The following is a 7640-nucleotide window of genomic DNA, read 5'->3' as shown; positions in this document are numbered from 1 at the left end:
TTTTATTTTTGTATTTTTTTAACTAACGCATAAAAATGACAACTTTAGCAAAAAACATGAAATCTAAAAATAAAATATAATTCAAAATATTAACAAAACTACAACAGTATAATGATACCAAAATTTATTTTTTAAATCTAATAAATAAAAATGAATAAAAAACTATACAGACATATTTAAAAACAAAACTATTAAAAATGACAAACACACAAGAAAATGAACTAAAACTTAAACTAAAATTAAAGTGCAAACAGAAAATATAAAAATAAAATCGAATTCAAAATATTAATAAAAACTATAATAGTTTATCAGTGATAACACTGGTCCAAACTTATGGCTGGTAATGTATGATAAGAAAAAGAGACGTATAAACATCAAATTTAAAATAATTTAAAATACAAATATAAAAAAAGGAAATCAGTTTAATTTAAAAATGTAAATTAATTTTTGTAAGAGTAAGAAAAGTATAAATAAAATAATATTTGAAAGTAATATAATTTATGAAATTGAAATAATGCAGTACATTCAGTGTTGTTTTAATGTCCTGATCTGTCATGGCACAAAAATGCAGCAAATAATATTTTGATTAAATGTTTGCGAGATGGATGATTTTCAAATAAATTAATGTAATTATGCGTATTATGTTATTTTATTTCAGCTAGTTGCCAAGGCAGCATTTCTATTTGTTTCCATTTTTATGTTATTGTGGTGCAGCAGTTGATCATATTTATCTGCCGTTTGAAATATATATTTATATTAACTGAGATTTACATCGTTTGCTGATGAACAAAGCTTTCTTTAGACGTCATTGTGGCTAATGAGGGTTTAGTATGAAGAACATCATCACATTATGAACACATGGTGGCGCTGCAGAGCTGTTTTACTCTAACTGGAGGAATAAGAGGAAAACATTGAATTTTCCTCATTATTTCAGTATTAATAGACTGTCGTACCACTTCTGACCTTCCTAAAAGTGTTCAATGAGAAATAAAGTCATAAGTGGGTGATTTAAGGAAACTAGGGAGGTTTGCAGATTTCCAAGAGAATGCCATTATGGACATTTAATCATAAGCTAGTAGCTATTTAGCAGATGCATTGCAAGTAAACTGGGGCTAGTTGTCACAAGATCTTATTAAATAGCAGCTTTTCAGATCATGCTTGTTTTCTCTAGTAGTAAGAAAAATGTTTTATCTAAATAAAATTCCATTGTCATATTTTTGCTGTAGTTGTTGAATAAATGCAATAAAATCACACTGACAAGAGGCACAGTATGATGAAGGCAGATTTGAACTGTGTTCTCAGGAATGAGTATTTTACATATATGTTAGGTTGGGGCAAATTGTCACATTTTGTAGTATAAGAACAGATCATTTGAATTGTATATAGAAGATATTTTAAAGACCGTTGGACCTCTTTGACCTTCATTGTATGGACATTTTTTTTTTCTTCTAAATATCTTCTTTTCAGGTTTGAAACAACATGAGCAAATAATGAAAGAATTATCATTTTGCTGTTTTTCTTTTTATGGTTTCCTTAGAACATCACAAATAAAAAATAACAGGTTTATTAAACTGTTAAAAAAGTTAAAAAAAATTAATAAATAAAAAAATACTATTTTGTATTTAAGAAAAACAAAATGCAAGATTATAAATACAATTTAGATTTTTTTCTTTTCAATTTTTTAATACATTACTGTAATTTTATTTGGAAAAAAAAAAATAATTATGAATGCATTTTATTTGTTTGTTTGTTTGTTGGTTGGTTGGTTGAGAGCAACCAACATTTGAATCTGCACCAAAATAATATTTTATTTATTTTATTTTATTTCTTTTTTTGGTAGAACTCATCCAACATTTGAAATCTGCACCAAAATTGTATTTTATTTTTTTATTTTATTTTTTTTATTTTTTTGGTAGAACACATCCAACATTTGAAATCTGCACCAAAATATTATTTTCTTTATTTATTTAGTTTTTTTTTTTTTTTGGTAGAACACATCCAACATTTGAAATCTGCACCAAAATATTATTTTCTTTATTTATTTAGTTTTTTTTTTTTTTTGGTAGAACACATCCAACATTTGAAATCTGCACCAAAATATTATTTTCTTTATTTATTTAGTTTTTTTTTTTTTTTGGTAGAACACATCCAACATTTGAAATCTGCAACAAAATTGTATTTTATTTATTTATTTTTTAATGAATTAATTAATTATTTTTTTTATTTTTTGGTAGAACACATCCAACATTTGAAATCTGCACCAAAATATTATTTTCTTTATTTATTTAGTTTTTTTTTTTTTTTGGTAGAACACATCCAACATTTGAAATCTGCACCAAAATATTATTTTCTTTATTTATTTAGTTTTTTTTTTTTTTTGGTAGAACACATCCAACATTTGAAATCTGCACCAAAATATTATTTTCTTTATTTATTTAGTTTTTTTTTTTTTTTGGTAGAACACATCCAACATTTGAAATCTGCACCAAAATATTATTTTCTTTATTTATTTAGTTTTTTTTTTTTTTTGGTAGAACACATCCAACATTTGAAATCTGCACCAAAATTGTATTTTATTTATTTATTTTTTAATTAATTTATTAATTTATTTTTTTATTTTTTGGTAGAACACGGTATAAAACTCACATAATTTTTTTTAACCAGATGTTATCATACATACACAAAACACAATGAGATTAAATCAGTAACCGTAGAATATTTGTTGACTCACTAAATTGGACCTCACTTGCCTCGTTGTGTGTTTTTGATTCACTAAAAAGAACCGATTATTCAACATTTAAAAATCCGCACCAAAATAATATTTTTCTCACTGCAGAAGAGTGAAACAAGCACAAAGGAACACTGATAGAATTATTAATTCACTAATCACTACAAGAACTGCATCCTTCCACTATCCTAAATATCCTTTAGTTTTTATCTTTAAACTATTGCTGATAAAACATACAAATGTGTTTTGCCATTATTTCTCTCTTTTTGTGTTACAGTATTTGTGTTTTGACTAGAGTATGGCCTGCTAATGCTCAACCTAAATGGGACTCATTTAAGTTGTATTAATTCCTCAGTGGCTAATTGCACTAGCGTAGAGTATGCTTGTCGTTTTTTCCATCATTTTGTCCACGTACAATGTGGTCTGACCCGGTAAAGAGCACTTCGCTGAAGCTTCGGTGAAAACGCTATTGTTTTAGGGATGAAAAAAATAGTTAGCGCTGAGGACGGCGTTTATCCTTTGAAGAGGCGACAATGAGAAATTCTCAATTAATAGCATTTCAAAGGGACGTCCAGATGAAGGTGATGCTTAATTCTGTGTAACAAGCAACAGGCGTATTATTCGTATTATTATGTTGATGGAAAAATGCATCTGTTCTGCTAATGGCCATTAGAGCAGGCTCTGTACGGCGCACGTTTTAGGGAACCTAATGTGTCGATTCAGAGAAAGGTTGTCTTTTCAGATTGTAATTGAGAGCACTTCAGTTTCATTTCAAAAGCACGAGGCTTTATAGAAGAACATGCCAAATGTTTGCAAATGAAGCGTGGATTGGTCTGCCCATTTGACTAGCATTATGACACATTTCCCATTGCATCTCAGACAGTTCAGCTAATGGCTCGCTCACATCTGCAGAGCTCATTGTTGTGCATGCGGTGATAAACACTGAAGACGTCTCTGAAGGGTTACCTGGGTTTGGCACGCGGGTTTGCCTCTGAAGGGCTTTGCAATTAAAAACACAAAGAAGACAGCAAGATGCAGTGCTGCTGAAATAATCTGGACTTGCTTGGGGACAGTCTGACTTTAAATTTGGCTTTTGCGTGTTTTTTTTTGTTAGAAAATTGCAAAATTTGTATTTATATGTGATGTCTGTATTAAAAGCACATGCAATGGCATTTATATTTTCAACAGATAATACTATAACAGTTTTGCACATTTATTCTACGATGCTAATTAATAAAACCATGCTGATTTAAAAAATAATAATTACCACAGGCCTCCACTTTTGAGGCTTGGCATAAACTTTTAAAACCATCATGAACAGACCTTCACACTCTGCTTTTATGATTATGGAAACCTATTCTATTTATTATTATATTATTTTATTTATATACACTACCGGTCAAAAGTTTGGGATCAGTAAGTCTTGTAATGTTTTTTAAATAAGTCTCTTCTGCTCATCAAGGCTGCATTTATTTGATCAAAAATACAGAAAAAAAATGTAATCTTGCAAAATGTTATTACAATATAAAATAATGGTTTCTATTTTAATATCCTTTAAAATATAATTTATTCCTGCGATGCAAAGCTGAATTTTCAGCATCATTACTCCAGTATAAAGTGTCACATGATCCTTCAGAAATCATTCTAATATGCTGATTTTTTATTAGAATTAGAATTATCTAAATATTTTTTTGGAAACTGCGATACTTTTTTCAGGATTCTTTGATGAATAAAGAGTTAAAAAGAACAGCATTCATTTAAATAGAAATCTTTTCTAACAATATAAATCTTTGCTATCACTTCTTATCAATTTAACACATCCTTGCTGAATAAAATTTTTAATTTCTTTCAAAAAAAGAAAGAATAAAAATGTACTGACCCCAAACTTCTGAACGGTAGTGTATATTGTTAGAAAATATTTCTATTTTAAATAAATGCTCTTCTTTTAAACTTTTTATTCATCAAAGCATCCTGAAAAAAGTATCACAGGTTCCAAAAAAATATGAAGCAGCAACAGTTTCAACACTGATAATAAATCAGCATATTATTATGTTTTCTGAAGATCATGTGACTCTGAAGACTGGAGTAATGATGCTGAAAATACAGTTTTGATCACAGAAATATATTAAATTTTAATGTATATCAAAATAGAAAAACGTTATTTTACATATAAATTAGATTTGAATGTATATTAAAATAGAAAAACGTTATTTTCCATCATAAGAATATTTCACAATATTACATTTTTTCCTGTATGTTTGATCAAATAAATGCAGCCTTGATGAGCAGAAGAAACTCCTGTAAAAACATTAAAAATCGTTCTGATCCCAAACGGTAGTGTATAAATATATAAAATGTATTTTCTAAGGCTTTGGCAATTACATAGTTTGTATTAAGTATTGTTTTTTGTATTATATGATAATTATATGCATTTATTTTATTTATTTACATTATTATTATTATTAATTATGTTATTATTTGTTATATTATTTATTTATTTTTTTATTTTATTTTAAATGATAAAATGTATGCTAATAATTTAGAAATAATAGGCTATTTTCTATCCTGTTTTTGAGCCTCTCTGCAGAACGCTCTGTTTTTATAGGTGGGGCTCATTCAAGATTCACAAGTAAACATTCAAGACTCGCAAGTAAACGCCCACTGCTGTGATTGGCTAACAGTTTCGCTTATTAAAATAACAGATGGATGCCGCTTCTGACCTGAAAGACAAATGGATTTGCGCCATTATGCAACAGCGCTCGCGTCCCATCTGGATATCTCAGGATCACAAGGAAGGCAATTCAAAGACTGTTTTCACAGCTTACACTACACAGTGTCTTGTGATCTTGTAATGTCATCTGTATGGTTCTGTTGATGGAGTAATCCTGTGTTTGCTTCTCTCTAGTATTCCCTCTCCTCCTACTACAAGTGCGTATCAGTGGGCGGGGCTAAAGAGGCAGTGCTGTAGAAGCAGGCGTTGATCTTCTCCAGCGGAGGCGGGGCTTAGCCACACTATTACGTCATAAAGTGGCACATTCCAAAACGAGTTGCTTGGTTTCAATGCTGTTTTTAGACTAACAGGAAAGTTTTGAGTTTTGAAACTTACAGGATGTGTTTATAGTACAATGGCCTGTTATAAGATCAAGGGAAATTTGATTTCTCAGTTCATGACCCCTTTGTTTAAAATCTGAACATTTGGCAGTCCTATCAAGAAAGGTCATGATTAATATTGGTAGTTTATTCCTCACTGGAAGGTCAAGTCAATTGCAGTGCATCGTGGGATACATTATTGTGTATAGTGCACTTTTATGTAAATAGATAGCAGTAGGTCATTGAGTTATACAAAAATGATCATACTGTGTACTACAGAGTTAGTATGCTGTTCTGACACACTAGTAGAACTGATCGTTTAGGAGGGATTTCAGGATTTTTTCCACACATTTACAGCCTCTAGAGGGCAGCAAAACTCTCTTACACATTTCTTTTAGGTTTCACACTCATAAGTACAATATTATGAACAATTTATTAACCTTAATATTTATTTGATTTGCTTTTATATATACATAAAATATATTTATAATAATTTTATAATAAAAAAATTATATATTTGTTGTTTATTAATTATTATTATTAATTTATATTTAATAATTTATATATATATATATTTTTTTTTATAACAATTTATTTTTATATTTTATTATAATTTTAATATAAGTAAAACATATACTGTTTATTTTTCTTATTATTATTACTTTTTTTTTTTTTGCTAATTTAAAGGCTGAAGTAAATACAAAAGGAACAAGCTCGTTAAATTTGGCATAGAGATTTGCTTATAAAATTGCTTCAACGATTATGTGCTCTTAAAGCACGCGTGCAAGCAAGATGTTTGGGCCTTTACAGCAGCGAATTACACACGCACACATTTCAGGATACAGCGTCCGGCTGTGTGTTTCCCTGAAAGGTAAATGCGCAATCAGCAGCACTCAAATCACATTTCTTGGACATGGAAGGGGGCGATTCCTGACTGTGTATGTGTAGCTTAACTGAACCTTTCACGACGGCTCCAAGAAATCCACACACTATTCGCTCGCCTTGCTCCATGGTGACACCCACATCTCTGGCAGCTTAGCGATTTACATTTTAGCATAATGCCAGCCATAGAGCAGGCACAAGGCAGGGCGATAAGTTACAAAGTGCTCCGGGGGTAAACCTTGTAAGAGAGGTGTTGGAGCTGTTTACAGTGCTTCAGAAATCCTTCAAAGATGCGCCAATTGGGGAGGAGATTGTTCGCAGCGGTGCATGCTTCGCACACAAAACGCAACACAATACGCGAGGAGCGCGACGTGACCAGATGGCACTAATTCGAATATCCTCATTTTATCGCATGCTTTTGGGAAAAAAGAAAACTTGGTCGGGGCGAGTCGGGAAATAAAAAGGAAATATAACGTTTCAGTTTTAGCGAAATACAATTAGGACCTTTGTCGCTAGTCAAAAGCCAAAAGCAAAAGTGCGCTGGATGACAGGCGTACGAGAAAAGGGCTTAAATGATTTCTAAGATGCAATTTAATTTTCAATATGGGACTATTAAATTTTTGAGGCGCATCCACTGTCGAGATATGTTTTCGATTGTGCAATTTCACATAACAGAATGCGGCTGAAATGCAAAAATCGCAACAATGGAGGTGGGAAAAAGCAATGGCTTTTTCTTCTCTTATCGAAATTGCTTTCTGTAGAGTTGTTCCATTTGAAATGCATTTAATTGCAAATAAAAAAAAAAGGAGTGGAGAGAAAGCCGTGCGCCTCCTAAGCCTTTCTCATCTGTTTGGAAGCAGGGAGAGAGAGTATTCAAACGTGGACCGGCCCAGACAATAAGAAGAAGCGGGCGTGCTCTGAATAGCCCAGTCTCTGCGCA

The sequence above is a fragment of the Sinocyclocheilus anshuiensis genome, unplaced genomic scaffold (assembly GCF_001515605.1).
Source record: "Sinocyclocheilus anshuiensis isolate Anshui unplaced genomic scaffold, SAMN03320099.WGS_v1.1 scaffold1461, whole genome shotgun sequence".
Lineage (NCBI taxonomy): Eukaryota > Metazoa > Chordata > Actinopteri > Cypriniformes > Cyprinidae > Sinocyclocheilus > Sinocyclocheilus anshuiensis.
Note: the sequence above shows the minus strand (reverse complement) of the source record.